At 45.4% G+C, this 16,909-nt stretch overlaps 2 protein-coding genes across 12 annotated transcripts in view; one reads left to right on the forward strand and one right to left on the reverse strand.

Annotated features, from left to right (window-relative positions):
- The window catches only part of TADA2A (transcriptional adaptor 2A), a 31,881-nt gene extending 26,542 nt beyond the window's left edge, over positions 1–5,339 (reverse strand). For 2 of the 4 annotated variants that reach the window (XR_008822284.1, XM_056341663.1), the window contains exon 1: positions 8–5,330. The gene's annotated coding sequence lies outside the window, so the exon portion shown is untranslated. Of the gene's footprint in view, positions 1–7 lie in introns of all 4 variants that reach the window. The other 2 variants (XM_056341643.1, XM_056341661.1) reach the window with 2 other exon arrangements.
- Positions 1–16,909, forward strand: part of ACACA (acetyl-CoA carboxylase alpha) — a 148,072-nt gene that overhangs the window by 115 nt on the left and 131,048 nt on the right. Inside the window, exons 1-5 of one of the 8 annotated variants that reach the window (XM_056341593.1) lie at positions 5,508–5,809; positions 6,446–6,566; positions 7,144–7,211; positions 9,221–9,391; positions 9,560–9,690. The gene's annotated coding sequence lies outside the window, so the exon portion shown is untranslated. Of the gene's footprint in view, positions 1–5,507; positions 5,810–6,445; positions 6,572–7,143; positions 7,212–9,220; positions 9,392–9,559; positions 9,691–12,418; positions 12,521–13,818; positions 13,926–16,909 lie in introns of those variants that run through there. The other 7 variants (XM_056341568.1, XM_056341558.1, XM_056341600.1 and 4 more) reach the window with 7 other exon arrangements.

The raw sequence follows: 16,909 nt of genomic DNA on the forward strand, positions 1-16,909 counted from the left end.
CTCTCACCTCACGGCGGGTAGGCCCCGCGCGCCACGGCCTGCCGCGCCCCGCCGTGCGCCTGCGCCAGGCGTGCGCGCCCCCGTGCGCGGCCCCGGCCCCGGCCCGCCCCTCAGCAGCTGCGGCCTCCGGGCCTGGCTGCGGGTGCGGGGTCTCGCGGGGCAGCGTCCGTACCCCGGCCCCGGGCAGCAGGAGGCCCCGTGGCGTGCGGCCTGTGCCCGCCTCCCGCCCGGGCCACGCCTTGGTCCCACGGCTGCAGGGCGCGGTGGGGGTGAGGCGGCCGGGGGCTCGGCAGGCCCGCGGGCACGGCACGGCGCGGCGCGGCAGCCTCCCGGGGCGTCAGGCAGCGGGAAAAACACTTCATTGAGGGCGGCGATGCGCCGGCACAGCCGCCCAGAGCGGCGGTGCGTGCCCATCCCTGGCAGGGCTCAGGGCCGGGTGGACGGGGCTGGCAGCCACCCGGGCTGGCGGGAGGTGGCCCGGCCCCTGCGGGGGGTTGGAACTTTAAGGTTCCTTCCAACCCAAATCATTCTGTGATGTGATTTTATGAATTTAAACTTCCCATAGCAGTTAATAAATCGGCTTTCGGATGGTTCCTGCCAAGGAAATAATCTTTTTGGGTTCATCCTTTTTCTGAGGTAGTGAAGGCAAATCTTGGCTAACTTTGCTTGAGAAAGGGCTGTGCAGTCCCTTCCCTGTCTGCCTGCAGGCACTGTCCTGCCCACGGACATCTGGTGGCTGTCTCCCGCATATGCTGTGGGTGACCTTGCAAATTAGGTGCACACATGGGTTTTGGCTTGTGGAGAACATCCAGTCAGAGGGATGCGAATAGGGTTTAAGGAGACTTGCACTGCATGAAAGCCTAAGGCTTGGGAATGATTTAGCTTGTTGTGTTGTTTAAAATGGTAATTTGTTTTTGTATTGGATGGTCTGCACAGCCAACCTGGCACAGTGGCAATACTCGCCTCATGGTATATCTTGTCACCTCTGTGGTAGCCTCGTATGCTGTATTGTGTTCCTGTGGGGACACAGTACTTGTTCAGAGCTTGGTGGAATTGTAATAGCAATACTGACAATTAAATTATGGTGTATTGCAGATATTACACTGGTTGTACATTTATGATGCCCTGGTGCTGGCATATGTAACTGGTGTTTCATGGATTTCAAACACTTGCTTATGCTGGGGCACTGTTCTTGCAGTAAACTCGACCTGCCTGAAGCACCTAACATGGCCAGGGTGATGTCCACCCCACATAGCTCAGTGACCCCATACCTCTTCCGCAGAACCCGCCTGTCATTGCTGTTTCTGTGTAACATTTTTTTATGCTGTTGTGAGATAATTTGTGTGAGATTCTTCTGGTGTTCCTCAGAGCATGCATGATGTTGATTTAGATGAACAGGATCTGCATCACTGAGAGGAAGTTGTATATTGTTCACTGTGAGGCTTGAAGGCTGCTTCTGTTCATTTATGCAAATTCTGGGAACTTGAGAGCTGTTGTCTGTAGCAGACAGATGTAGCCTTTGGCAGTTCATGTCTGAGAGCAGAAGACTGCATTAGGTATGCATACCGTGAAGATAGATCAGAGACTGATTTTGTATCAGCACCTGAAAATGTGAAGCACCTGCTTAGGCCAGGAGAAGTGCTAAAGCTCAACAATTAATATCTGCATTATTCCTGCTGAGGCTGGAGAAGAAGGTCTGGTATTGTGGGATGTTTGCTACATGTATGCTCCTTGTCTGAACTATTTTAATAGCAAGAGGAAAAATACTGGAAATTATTTCTTTTTCCTTTTGCCCAGGCCCCGAATGCATGTGAAAACTTACGGGAAAAAATTAAGAATTTGGGAGAGGCAGGGTTTGGAATGTCAATGAAATATTTACTGCCTATGCTAACAGGTTTTTCTGGTAACTGGGAATTAAAATAAGGTTCTGGGTAGTTAGTGGAAGGAATCAGCATATGGGTATTTTCTCAGCAGTTGGTTTCTGCTCTTTCCAGTAAGTGGTGAGGGAAAGGTGGTGGATCTTCACAGGTAAAAAGGGCGTTCTTCTGATGCCTGCAGCTTTTCACGGGTAGGTTTCATGAATGAAAATGGTTTTGGATCTTTTCACGTCAGGGTCTTGCTGGTATGCCTCTGTCTGGCAAGGGAAGAAAAAATGTTCATGAGAAATGTTAAGCAACCTTATACACTAGCACTTGCGTTTTTCAGATCAGTAATTTAGTGGTGCGACATCTCCTGGCTGAACTGAAGTAAAGAATTTGCAGCACTCCAGATGTCTCCTGGGGGGAGCCATGACAGAAGAAGCCTTTTGCCTTAAGTCTGTTCAGATGGTTTTCAGCTTAGTAGAGGCCCAGAGGTGTTACCAGCTGATGGCTGTTCAATGGCTTGTGTGAAATGGCCCTTAAGGGTCTCAGTTCAATTTCTGAACCTCTCACTATAGCACATTTTTCGCTACAGTTACACTCTGAGAAGACTTAAGTGGATAACTTGTAATGAATAATATGCTCATGTGCTGCTTTTTTCTACTTAGAAGTTTTAACAAATGAGGTAATTTTCATTTGCTATTTGAAATTATTTACTGATAATTTCTGCAAATTAAATGCTGTCAAGCGGATTGTTCTGTATGTGTAATATTCACAGGGCTTCTTGTGTGTTGGCAGGGCTAAGCTCTCCAGTTTCATTACAAGGCAGTTGTTAGAGCTGGGTGACAGGCAAGTAACTGGATAAGCTGAAGTGACTTGTTCCCATGTCTCAGCGAGAGGTTGGAGTAGAGTTTAACTGTTCAACCTCAGCAGTTAACTTAATGGTGAGGAAGCACAAGATTAAATAATTTCTTCGTGAAAAGGCACCATAATAATTCAGGGGTATGTCATTTTTTGAGGGGGAGGGGATAGGTCTATCTTCAAGCACAGTAACTGTTGCTTAGATGCACCTAAAGCCAGGTTATCATGTGGAGTGGATGAGCCCAGACTGGCCCCATACATCTGCCTCATACCAACATTCCCAGCTTCCCTCCTGTCTCACTGAGCTCCCTCCCATCTCTGCTGGTGACCATGGGCACGATGGCACCTGCCGTGCTTGCTGTTTGCCCGGGAGGTACACAAGGCTTGTCAGATGGCTGCCAGCCAGCATGGAGATGGCTGAGCCCACCCAGCATCCCGCCGGCACAGACTGAGCTGTCTCCTTACTACCTAATCAGATCTTCGCTTGGAAACTGCTTGCATTGAGGCCTGATATCACTCAGTCAAATTTGGTTGACACTGACCAGTAGTATCTGGGAAAGGGAGGCTGAATCAAACACAAGCTTCCAGTGGTTTCTGTTCTGTGCTCTTCGGAAACGGGTTTAAAAGTGTTGCTGTTTGGTTGTGCACTAGGAGGCAGGCTGCAGACCGGCTTCTTCTTCTGCTGCTCCATATGCTGTTGATCCAGGCAGGGCACAAGCACTTGGGAAAGAAGCAAAAGCAGTTAGTGGCATGTAGGAGATGGTGAGGAATTGCCACTGTTTAAAGCTAAAAAATGGCGATGTGTTTCTAGAGGGGCCGTGGTGAATGCTACTGGATTTTTAGGCTTTACAGAAGGAAGCAGGTCCTGAGGTCTTCTGTTCTCAGTATCTCCCCCTTGCGTATAGACCCTCAACCAGCATGCTTAAATAGTTCATCCTGCAGCCTAGAAGACTAGAGAGGGTTACCTGTCCTTTGAAAGTCTTGTCTATTCTCTTTCACCTTTAAACTGTTCTTCCTCTGGCATGAGCAGTACCTCTCCCAGCTGCCCAGCAGCTGCCCATGCACAAGAGTACAAGCTTGGTTCTTGGCTGCCTTTTGACAGAATGGCCTCACATTGACAGCAGTAATTTGGGGGGCAGTTGATTACAACCAAGAATCAGATATGCCTCTCATAAACTAGTAGCTGGGTTGCCAGGGAGCTGGTGGATTACTCTGCTGCTGATCTCTGCTGAGAAGTAGGAACAAGGTTTCCTCTAGGAAAAAGTGTCCTGATATATCAAGATGTTTGTGAGATGGTAGCAGTCATCATAGTACAGTGAATTCAGGAGGTCTACAGATCTCAGACAATGTATTTTTCTTGTCTCACTATACTGGGCACACAGTTTCTGTCCATATCTGTAAGGACAGTTCTCCCTTCCCGAGAACTTTGTAAACATATTTCAACTCATCAGTCATACTTACAAGGCTGTATGAGGGTGGGGGATCAAGATGAAAAGCTATCGTGTTCAAAAACTTACCAGGCAGGGAGTTTCATATGTAACAAACACGATACAGCAAAACAATATTGCAAAAGCTAACAGGATGCAAGGGATGAACACTCTTTTGGTGATACTTAGTTTCTGTCTGTTCAGCATATCTTTGTCATTTGTGGATGGAATTCCCTCTAAAAGGAGATAAAGAAGAATATTTCAGATGTGTTTATGAGTCTTTGACAGTTCAAACTTTTCTTCATTATAGTTAGGCTAGGCTAAGTTATGTGGACCAGAGCAGAGGAACAATTCAGAGTCTCCTATAGGCTTTCACAGGAAGCTGTAAATCTCTCTAGAATCTCAGAAACTTTTTACTTTAAAATATTTCAAATATCTTTCGGTTCCTGCCTGGCCCCCAGGCAAAACTGGTGTGTAAACCCAGTCACAGGAGAAGGGCTTGTAATGTCCTGCTGAAGTCAGGTGAGGTTTTTAAGGGGAGGTAGGATGCCTCATGGGGCTGGGTAGCTTCTTATTTAAGCAGTCAGTGCTTAAATACTGCTTTCTCATTACAGCCGTGGGCTCCCAAAGCGCCTAGCCCAATGCATTTATTGGTAGGGGCAATACTGCTAGTGAAACAAATTGCGGTTTGGGAGAACTTTGTCAAAGTTTTGTGTCTGAAAGCCAGTATCTATTTCTATCCTTCCATCCACTGCTATGCCGCTTTTGTGGCTCTGGAGGGAGAGCTCGTACTTACTCTCTGAAGTTTGTTTTTCTTGGTGCACATGTGGGACAGTCAAACCCTTTGCAAAAACTTTCCGCTTGGGCAGCTTTGCTGTTACAACACAATTTGATAGCCCTTTCAGAAACACTGGAAATAAAAAGAAGTTTTAAAACCAGATGGTTGTTCCTGTTTAAACTGAAGAACTAGAAACAGTTGAAGGCTAGAATTGCACGCTGACACAGTTGGCAAGAGGTGGCAGTACACCTGGTGATTTTCAGTAAGGTACTAGGGGCAGTTTTCTTGCTTGTATGCCATTTCCCAATGTACAGAATTTTCTATATTAATATTGGAAACTATATTTGCCAAAACCTCCTGGCCCTCCTAAAGGAAGTGAAAACAACAGCACTGAATTTTTCCAAAACCTGAAGCTTTCAGTAGCGTTCATTCTGAATCACTACTTTCTCCTAGTTTTTTGTTGGGTTTTTGTTGTTGTTTTTTTTTAAATAGAAAGGTACAAATAGTTTGTTAGGTTTTTTAATAGCTGTGAAGGTATAAGCTCTATGAAACTGGAGACTGCCATCCTCTGACATACCTAAACATCTGTTTGCTACATTGAACTTTTTACCTTTTTCTCCAAGAATAAATTTTCTCTGAAACTTTTTCCTGTGGTGTTTTAGTAAAACACAGGTGTGGCGGATAGCAGGTTTCCTTTCTGCACTGGTGACAGCTTTCAGGCTCTGCGGGGTATGTTTCTTTACGGTCTGGTCTCCATGCATCTTCTCCAAATACAGCAGATTGACTTGCACAGGGCTTTGATGACTAAAGCATTCCAGAGTGATGACTTCTTGGGTTCTGCTTAACTTTGCTGTGGTTGCTGCTATCCCAGGGGCTGGCAAAGGGTAAGAGACATTAGAAATGGCTTCTCTTAAACTATTTGCAATTCTTCTTGCAAAAGGTTCAGGCCAGCACAGTTAGCTGTGAGGGACATACTGCTGGAAAGGAATGTTTGAGTTAGCTCACTGTTAATGTTACAATTAGGAAAATTCAAGCAGCTTCTCTGTGTGTAATCCCTTTGGTGGTTCTTTTCTGCCGGACTAACTTTATTCTTAATGCCCAAGCACAAGAGTAAATTGTTGCACTTGACAGGACAACATTCACAGAGTCTAACTTTATAGTAACATAACTACCTGTGGGCATCTCCCTGAATAGTTAACCGAATCCCCTCTGTTTGGGGTCCCTTTGCCCTTGGGGACTCTAAAGGCTGTGTGGAAGCTGAGGCCCTTAACTGAGACATCTCGATTCCGAAATCTGAAAGTTTCAGAGTTTATGGATCATTCCTGATGTCGAATGGCACCAAGCCATCAAAGGTTGCTATAATGATCTTTCTATTTTTTAGTGAAACGGGTAAATTTTGCATGATCTTTTGTATCCTTTTTGGTCAGGTGGCTGAGGAATAGTTGGGACAGCTGAAAATGTTAACCACATCATTAAGAGCCCTGACAGCTTTCTTCTTCCATTGACTCCTTACCTTGCAGGAAGATGTTCAGGCTTCTTACGCTGCCGGATACTTCTGAGGCATTTTCCACATGACACTTGTAGTGTCTGGAGTCTGAGGGAATGGAGAGAAGGATGGACCACTTTTAATTACAATGCACAGTTAAGTCAGTACTACCCTCTTTTAGTAACTAATTTGAAATTTCAACATTTTGCTGACAGCAAAGGTGCAAGAATTTGAGCTGAGGGCGTATGGATTAAAGACTTGGTTCAGCATACGGTAGAGGAGAGAAAATTAACATACAAAGATATTTATTCCTAATATTACATGTTAGTCTCTTATACAATCCTTAGTTTTACTCAGAACTTGCAAGTATATGAACAACTCACCTTTTCTGCTGAGACTGTTGTGTGCAAACAAGCTGAATATTAATAATATGAGCATGATCTGGAAGCCCTTTTTATCTTTACTGCTTCTTTTGAGTAATGCTGTAAAGGTGTTTCAGCAGACTCTGAGCTGATTAGTAGAGATCCCCAAATAGCTCTGTAATCACATATTCCTGTTCAAAACTCCAGCACCTTTAACCTGGACAACATATGGAGGGTTTAAAATTAGAGCCTTAATTCACTGTAGTTTGTACTAATTTCTAGTTTTGATCCAATTAGGAGAAATGTGGAATTTGGTAAAAAACCAACCTGGAAAAAAATATTACCTGTTGGTTAAATTTCCTTTCAATAGGTATATCACAAGTTAACTCTGGTCCTGAACACGATTCCCGGAGTTAAGCACTGAAACAGATGAAGCAGGTAAATGCAATGTCTCGTGGGAGAGGGTTCTGGGGCGCGCTGTGGTCCTGCTGCAGGTCGCTGGTTGCCATGGAGATGAGCTCCTTCTAGAATGTGGCCCCACATAGCTGTTCTGTTGCTGAGGCAAACAGAACCCTTTCCTAAAGCCTTCTCCCCAAAGAGAGTCACAGGGATGCCTGAGCCTCCCCCGAACGTACTGAACACCCGTGGGCAAGGGTGACCCTTGGTACACCGGGCGGCTGGGTGAAGTAAACCCAGCATCGCCTGCCTTCACGGGTCCGCTGTAAGACTGAGCCTTCCCGCTGCAGGGGGCAGCTCCCAGTCCAGGGCAAGGACAGTGCTGCAACGGGTCACGGGTGCTGGCGGGGGTTTCTGCTGGAGCTCCGGCATGGGGAGAAGTGATGCCAAGCAGGCTGGTCCCAGGCCATTTCGGGCTTTGTAGATCATTAATAAAGCTTAAAACTGCTTAGGGAATGAAGGTTGCCTGTGCTTATCTGCCAGCCCTGGTGGAAATTGCTCCCAGGAGCCAGGAGAGAGCCCAGGCTGAGCCCCGTGTGCCACTGGGTGAAATGCAATAGCTCTCGGGGGCGGCTTTGCCCAGCAAACTCGGAGGCAATACGTAGGGGCCGCGTACAGAAATAAGTGAGAAAATTATCAGGCTACTGTCTGCAGGTTTAATCAAAAAGTCCCGGTGAGATTTCTTTAGGCTGTTGGGTAGATCGTTTTTCGAGAATTGGCGTTTTCTGTATCAGACACGAGGTGGCGATGGAAATCACTTTTTCCTCCAAAGCCAGAGGCTTGTCAATGCTGAGTAACAGGTTTACGTCAAAATAACCGCTGTCATTTCAAATGACTGTTAGTCTAGAGACAAAACGTTTCCATAAGCATTGATAATGTTTAAGTTAAGAAGATGTTTAAGTTTAAAAGGAGCAAGTTTAAGTAAAAGTTTAAAAAAGGAGCAAGTGTAGTGGCAAGGGCTTGCACATAAATATTTATTTTGCATGCTTATTTAGTTTAGATATTCATGGTCGGTAAGAATGGATTTTGGTATAAATATTTAATATTTACAATCTATCAGGTGGTACAAAAAACAGATTCTTTTTGCACTCTTGCAGGTTTTTTATTTTAGTGTATTCAGCTGCTTTAGTTCAGTGGTTTTTTTTTAATTTAAAATTGAAAAGCCAATAGTAAAATTGGAAAAAAAACCCAAACATCACTATGGTAAAGGTGTGAAAAGATAAGACAGTTCAAGGATCTCAAATAGCAGGGCTAGTGTGAGGATACATTTGATCTGCTCCATACCTAGGAGGGCTTCCTGATAATTTGGCCCTCATATTAATGATTGTGTTAACTGTTTTTTCTGAAGTGCTCTGTTTGTGATTGACATCCAGTTACCATAACTGCAACTTGACACCAACCATAAAGAATGGATATATAATAAGGATACTATTCAGCATTTTCCAATGTAAAATTCTTGAAAAGTATAAAATGCCACAGAATCCCCCCAGCTAGTGTAGTACAAAGTGTATGTAGTGGTAAATTAACACATTCAAATGCTTACCTAGTTGAATGAACCTTTTACTTTGGAATTAGTATATTAATGGAAAATAAAAATGGTGGCTCACTTTTCTCTGCTTGTGAAATGCAGTGCATAGATCTCTGAGATACACCTATTAGCAACCTTTACAGAGGAGGATTTCGTAACCTTGCCAATAAGTGTGTTTTCACTCAGCTAATGAAAAACATCTTATCCAAATAAGATGCTTCACTTCTGTATCCTTTTTTTAAGCTATATTTCCGTACTTGCTAATTTTTATGCAACTTTCTCAAGATAGAAAGCATTAGGAATCCCAAATTCCTCAGCCTCAGCAAAAATTAAAAAATATTGGAAAGAGAATTAGATTATAAATAATGTCAAGCAACTAAATGTTTATTTTTAATGTCATTAGTAAGTATCGTTACTAAATGTTCACCATCCCATCTACAGTGCTGTTTTGCTTTCTGATTAGTTCTGCAGCTTCTCGTCCTGGGCTGGGAATGCCAAGAGGAGCCTAACTTTGTGGTTTTACAAGACGGTTTAGGGCGCTTCCTGAAGCTGTAAGAAAACTTATGACCAATAACAGCACATCTCATGGACTGATTTAGCGATGGCAGCTAACCTGCTAACTGGAGAGAATGAGGTATTTTGTTAGTGATTATCCTTAAAAACAGGCAGATATTGTCAGTGTTGTGAGGATAAACATTTAATTTCTGATGTTTAAAATCTTCTGTGGCATTTTTGAAATAGCTAAAACATAATTTTGCTTTAAAAAGCAATCTGACCTTTCTCTTTTTCACTTGTCTGCCAGGACGTGAGTTGTGCCAGAATGGATGGCGTCACTAACCCCCCTAACCTAGGATGATCTTTTTTGTGTTTGTACTGGTGATGTTATCAGAGCCTGGGGAAGAGAGGTGGAACCCTAACTTGGCATCATAAAAGGTAATAATATTTTCCCTGTATTTTGCTGGAAATTATTTACTTGCATTACTAAAGGCTACACTTGCTTTTTTGAGAAAATGGTGGGGGTGGGTGGGTGGGGGTTGCACGTGTAAAGAGTACATGCACTCCTAAGTCGCGTAATAAGAGTAAATAATATACGGCGTCCAGTTTCTGAACATAATAGAAAAAGCACATGCATTTAACCATCCCCCTCCCCCCAAAGCAGGAATGTGGTTACAATTCAAAATCTGATAAAAATATTGGAAAGTGTGTCTGAACTTTGTGAAAGAGTATGTTCGTACTAAAACACAGGTTATTGCTGCTCCCAGTTTGAAGGTTGAACACATTTTTAACTATTTCTGCTTCAATCTAGAACTGAGGGAAATTTTGAACTCATTTCTGCTCCTATGTAAGTCACAGCAAAATTCACCAGGTGTCCTAAATGCAGGATTTGATTCGGCATGGGCAATAATAATTGCTGGGTATTCCTTACCCTGCAGTATGTTCCAAATCAGTTACGGTAATGTCTCCGAAATTGTATTTCCTTGTTAAAAGTGTTCCACCAACACTTGTTCACAGTGAGGCGAGATTTTCTTGCTGCCTTCAGTGGGTAAGAGTAGATGTGAAAGGTATACAGCCCAAAGCCTTCATGTGTAAAATTCACATAATGGAATATTCTGGGATCTATTCTATGCTGTAGCTGTCCTGTATGATGTGCACCAGGATCCAGCTGTGAAAAAGCCCAACCATTAATGTTATAATGATAAATGAAGTGCTGCTTTAAGGCCATCAAAACTGAGGGTGGCCCAAGGCTATTATTACTGGGTAATTTTAAAAGCACCTTCCAAATCCGTGCTTTTGTTTTTAAGGTTAATGCATTTCATTTGCTCTTTTTCATGTGCTCTTTCCTCTCTTTGCCCTTGAATGGGAGAGTTGCTACAGGATTTAATTATATGTAGCAATCACTCCTCCAGCACTATTTGAATAGTATTTATTAACTGAACGGATGAAATGGGCAGGGCAGACAAGCAGTAGGCATGTTTTAGCACAGCCAGGGTACTCGGAGCACTAGACAGGATGAACTAAGCACCTGTCGTAATCTCTGATTTTGTAAGTTCTGTGTATAGTTATTATCAGTGATTTAGGACACAGTCCCTCAGCATGCCAAGTACTCCCCCTCACTTTCGCATGAGTTGGGCTTTAGTACTGTATATGATTAAGCTAATGTTGAGCTAGCCTTCGCTTTTAGATCCTTTGTAAAAGTATTTACATGGAGGAAGATTCCTTATGTGAAAGACACATCTACAGAGATATAAATAAGTGTCCATGCCCAGAACAATTTTCCAGATTTAGTCCAGATGGAGGTGAGAACATGGTCTGTTCCTCCTCATAATAATATTAACCACAAAGCCCCAAATAAGATTTTCTAGATGTGTAATACTTGCCTGCAGGAGGCACTTACTCCAACATGTGCTTTCCAGTCAGTGTACTGTGTCCTGGTAGAGCACAGTCTTACATCCCCTGTAACTGTAGGCTTGGTCTTAAAACACATTTTAAAAAGGAATTGCCTGGAGTTTTGAACTGAGGTCTGTGACTGAGGAAATTCACTGTTCTGTTACCGCTCGTGCTGCTGCAGTGAAGTTTCTGTGAGCCTGAGCTACCCCAGAGCCAGGAGGAGCTCTCAGGTGTATCCTCTCAAACCTGGCATCACCCTTTATTTGCAGTGCAGGAATAAAGCCCAGCATGCGTATAAATTGTACAAGAAAACCCGGTTTCCCCATGCAGGAGAGAAGGGTACAGTGACATGTGGGTGTGGGTTCCGTGCCTAAGCACTGCAGGAAGGTGCTCAGGGGACACCAAAACTGCCTGTGCGGGATGCTTAATGCTGCTGTACCCTGGCACTGCTGCCACTCCAGCAGGAAGAGGATCTGTGTGCACAGAGCTAGATCCAGCAGCATTAGGAGTTAAACCTGCATTGCTTAGTCGATTTAAATTTCAGCAGCCATCTTTAAACAAAACTGTAAAAGTAAAGTAAGGCGGAAAGGGCAGTTATTTAAATTGCCCATCTGCAGAACGAGTGGCTAAAGGTCAGAGAACGCGCAAGAAACGCTCTGGCAGGGCCGGCCTGTTGCCGTCCCGGCACGTGTTCCTGCCCGGTGCCCCTGCCGGTGCCCGGGAGGGACCGTGCTGTCGCACGTGGGGCACTGAGCGCTGGGCCGAGGGTCTCGCTGGGTGTGGGGGGTCCTGCAGCCGGTGCCGGGCTCCGCAGCGGGTGGGAGGTTTCGCCTGCCAGGGCGCTGGTGCCTGCTGTCCGCGCAAGGCCTCACCGTCTGTGCTGGGCCCCACGGGAGGCCGGGCCCCACGGGAGGGGGTGCAATGGACGGGGCCCGGCGCCGCGGCCTGGCGGGGTTATGGGGGCGCGGAGCCGCGCCAACTGAGGCGGGGTGTGTGTGTGGGTGTGAGCCCCACCGCAGCGCCTCCCCCGCGCCGGGAGCCAGTAGGCGCGCCCCGCCGGCCGCTCAGGCCATAGGCGTCTCCTCATAGCCCACGCCCCCCGCGCGCCGCCTGATTGGTCACGCCCCCCGCTGCGTCCCTTCCGATAGCCAATAGGAGCGGCGCGGGGCGGGTCCCTGCGAGGGGCGGGGTTAGAGGTGGCTGACCTGAGGTAACCTCCCCCATCACACCACCGCGGCGGCGGGGCGGGCACGGGGGGCGGGCCGGGGGTGGGCCCTCGCCGTGAATGGGGGGGCGGCGCTGTACCCCCGCCAGCTCCCCTGCCCAGCGTCAGGCCGGGGGCTCGCCGCGCCTCCGTAGCGCCCGGCACCCTGAGGTGAGCGCCCCGCCGCCGCGGGAAGGGCCGGAGGGGCCCGTGTGGGCCGGGGGCCGCAGGGCTGGGCGGGGCCGGGGAGCGCGGGCCGCGCCGTGCCGGCCGGCGGGAGGCGGCGGAGCTGTGCCATGTTGTGTCGCGCCATGCCGTGCCGTGCCGCCGGCTTTGTCGGGGTGCGGGGCTCGGCTCGGGCTGCCCTGGGCTAGGGGAGGGGGTTTCCAGCGGCGGGGCTGCGGCGCGGGCAGCCGCCCGGAAGAGCCGCCCGGTTTCCTCCCGTGGCGGGAGGGAGGGGTCCCGCCGGAGCCCCGCCGTGCCGCTCCCCGCGGCGGCTGGTCCCCCTGCGTGGTTGGGCTGGGAGCCGTGTGGCCTCCCTGCTCTCCTCCCGCGGCGGGCCCGGCGGCGGCTGCTCCAGCGCGGAGAACAACAAGTTGGTGGTGCCTTTGCCTCGTGCCAGCCACTTAATTCACAAAAAATAAAATCGAGTGTGTCGGAGCCGCCATATCGGCGTGAGGCGCCCGCTCCCCCGGCGTGAGCATCCCGCTTCTGTATTGTCATCCTTCCCCACCTCTGGTGCGGTTTCGAGATCTTACGGGAAGAGTTCGGGGCCTGGTTTTGCCGAGGGGCTGAACGGAGCCCTGGGAATGCCTTCTGGAAGGTGCTGCGGGGTGCTGACAAAAGATAAAAGTTGTAAAAGCAGATTTGCAGAACAAACCCAATGATTATTGTCGCCTCTCCTTTCGTGGTGTCACTTAAATCGTCTTGAGAAAGTTTAAAAACAAAATATACTGCGTTAAAAAAAATATAAACCAAAGTAAAACTGCAGGCAGTTCCAATTTAGCAGGCTGTAAATGTTCTGCAAGCCATTTAAGCGATGCCAAATTCTCTCAAAGACAGTAGAGTTTAGACACAGTCCTGTGTGTTTAGAAATATAGGCTCTTTTATTTGTCTATATGTTCTCTTTGGAAGTGACATAGAATAGTTGTATATTTGGCTTTATTTATATAATGTTGGTACAGTAAATCTGAAAACTTAACTAGAACTTCTAACCTGTGGACATTGAGTTTGATGAGGTACTTTCAATGCATTAGAGGCAAAAGATCCTTGCAGGGTACTTGATACCTGCTGAGAACAGTTGAGGATGGGAAGTGAAGCAATGCACAATGATTAGCTGGGAGGCATGGCTCAGGTGGAGCAGAGTTTGAATCATAGCCCACGCGGTTGTGTAGACATACAGGCTGGCAAAGTTTTGAGGCTGAGCCAGTCTTAAAAGGCAGCAGCACCTGGCCTGGTGGAGCACAGGCAGGGAGCTCTGCAGGTAAATGGCTTGATGCTTGATGGCCTGTCGTGGTGCAAAAATCGCCTCTTTGCCCTCTCCTGATCTGGAAACTTACTTCTAGTCCTGGTTCAGGTGAGCACGTTGCTGATCTTTTGTGTTCAGTAAAAGCAATTAAGTAGTCAACTTTTTACACAGATACCATCTATTTTTACTTTGGTTTTACCTTTTTTGTTCCTTTGTTTTCTGCTACCTGTGTTCATTCAGTTGGGGTGGTGAAAGTACAAGTCCATTTAATTGTTTTAAAGTTCTTTGTGTTGATTAGCAATGCCACAGATCCCAGGGCTCTAAACAAGGAACCTTTAAATAAAACTAGTTTTGTTAATTTCCTTTTTATATGACTTACCGATATGTAGAGTCTTTGAAAGAACCTATACCTCTTTTTCACTGAAATAATAATGTTCTCTTCACTAATGTAGTTGTCTTCAGAATGGGGTGGTTTGAAAAAACCAGAAACTTAATTTCCAGCTGACATTATGCAAGTTTTATGCTGAGGTGTATTTTATGATAATAAAAATGATCTTAAAAGTGAAACTGTAATAAAAACTTTGAAAGTGTAGTATTATTTACATGTGCATTTCACTGTCAAGCCAAAAATTTTACTAATGATAATAGCAGAACTGTGGAGAGGTGAATTGGGCTTTGTTTCACCTCAGGCAAAACCAGGTATGTTATGTTTTGCATTTGGATTGCAGAGTTTTCATTGCTTGTAGTGTGAACACAATTTGGGTCTTAAATACCTTGATATCTGCAGAGCTGGGGAGTTAGTAAAGTGCTGTGTGTCTTCAGACCTCGAATGTGAGCTGGTTTCTTCAGGGGGAGAGGGAGGACATCGTGGCACAGGTTCTGTGAAGATTCAACTGTGATTATGTGTATTTATGTAACTGAGCAGGCTTAGAGCGCACGATGTGTTTGTTACCTGTTAAATCTTTGCAGGATCTAATTCTCAATCTGTATCTTTCTGTAAATTACAGGGGGTTTTTTCAGTCTCTGTAGAAGTTAGCCTATTTGACAGGCTATTGACACCTGTGAAAGTAAGTGTGTAGGGGTTGTATATAGTTGAGGATCCAGACAGTTTTCATTTTTAGGGTCTAGTTCAACATTATTAAAACAAACAGAACATTCACAATGGTTAGCGGTACATGAACATTGTCTTGTGGTCAGTTGAATTCAAGATGCTCATTAGAAACTACGGCAGTTACATTTCACACAGCAAATACAATATGCAGAGGTTTGGTGAGACTTGTGTATTCTTTTTGCAGCATTGAAATCAAAAGGCTTCTGTGAGGACATCTCTGAGAAAGTCTGCATTTTATTTAGCCCAGACAATGCTGAAATTAATTTAAATACTAATAACAAACTTCAGCATGCTGAGGGCAAGCTGACCTTAAACGTCTAATTCAATGAGAGTTACCAGCTGATTGCAAAACACTAGCAGAACTCATGACTTTGGGACTGGACTACAAGGGGTCGGAAGTGCACTGGTAAATGGACTTAAATGGGGCTTCATGGATAACTAACTGCTTTTGAACTGAGTTGTACAAACAAGATGTTTGAGTCAAGTTGTTTGAGCATGGCACTGGGGATCAGGAGCCTTGGCATTGGTTTGATGCTTTCTCATGGAGTATTTGAGTGAAACACTTAACTGCTTGTTCCTCTGTTTCCTTCTCTGCTCAGGGGGGGAAAAAAAGCCTTGAAACTTGTGTATTAATGTGTAGGTTCTTGAAATCAGAAAGTTTTCCTTCATTAAGAGAGGGTTGAAGTTAGTTTGGCTGTATCCCAGATTCTTCAGCGCTGATAATTGTGCCAACAGTAAATCTGTCTGGATGATATTCTCTAGGAGTCATCTGATGCCAGGATAAATACACATGTATATATTGTTGTCAATCAAATTTTGTTTGCACATAAAAACTTAAATTTTGTGCTTCTAAGCTGTTAAGTCCTGCCCAAGCACTTCAGGTAAAGAAATCTTTCTGTATGGTTTAAGTTCTGCATGTCACAGATAGGTCTGCAGACTATAGTCATGCTTCCCCTTCTCCATCTCCACCCTCAAAAAAGGCAGATCGATCTACCCTTTTAATGCCTGTGTCAGACAGATGTTCGTGGATTTTCAGCCATAAAATGGTTAATAATGCCTCTGTAAAGTGAACTGCCTGTGGCCTCAGTGAAACTGGAGTTTGTGGGAGTAGTGATGTCAACACAGGGTTTGATCTAAATAATTCAGTCAAGTACATTCATGGTAAAAGTGCATAAGCCAGTTGGATCAGTTTTTAATTCTCATTTACTGATGGAAAAAAAAGAGCATGGTGTTTATAAATTCCTTGTTGGTGCTCTAATTAAAACTACAATCGTGTCCTATTTGTGTTATAACATGGTCCAGTTTTGCTTGTGTGCCGGATGAAAGCTATCATGTTCATATTAAACCGTTTATGCTGCATCCCTGTACTTGGCATAACATGGCTATAATTAGCAGGACTGATGAGGTTTTCCCACTGGTTTAGGATGTCTGTGGTGTGACGGTTAAGGGTATCAAAACAGTCCCTTCTGCATAGTGAAGTATGTCCTGGGAGAATGGGGCCCCGAGATAAATGTCCCCCTGTCTCTTCCTTGTCTGTATGGCTGTATCACAGTTTGTTTTACAGGTAAACTACTGGGGTTTTTCATGTAAAAATATAATATGTCAGCTCTGTCTTTTAGTCAGCAATTTTTCACAGAATTTCTAATTATCATTGGGATTTACTCCTGACCATCAAATTCAGCTGAAATTGGCCAGCAGATTCAGAAGTTGACGGAGAACAAGAGTTTGACATAAGTAGGTAGCACTGGCACAAAGTACAGCACAAAGTTTCTTTTAGAACCAAAACTAAAATATATGTGGGATGATCACGTGCGTGCTAACACATTGCTCAGAAGTTGCCAGAACAGTGGATTGGCAGGAGGTGCCACGGCTTGACTTGGACATTGCAGGTTCAGTTCCTGGTTTACTCCATGACTTGGAGCAAGAAATCTAATCTATTTTGTACCTGTGATTTTTTTCATGACAGTTTTGTGTTCAAAGA

The sequence above is a fragment of the Falco biarmicus genome, chromosome 1, assembly GCF_023638135.1.
Source record: "Falco biarmicus isolate bFalBia1 chromosome 1, bFalBia1.pri, whole genome shotgun sequence".
Taxonomy (NCBI): Eukaryota; Metazoa; Chordata; class Aves; order Falconiformes; family Falconidae; genus Falco; species Falco biarmicus.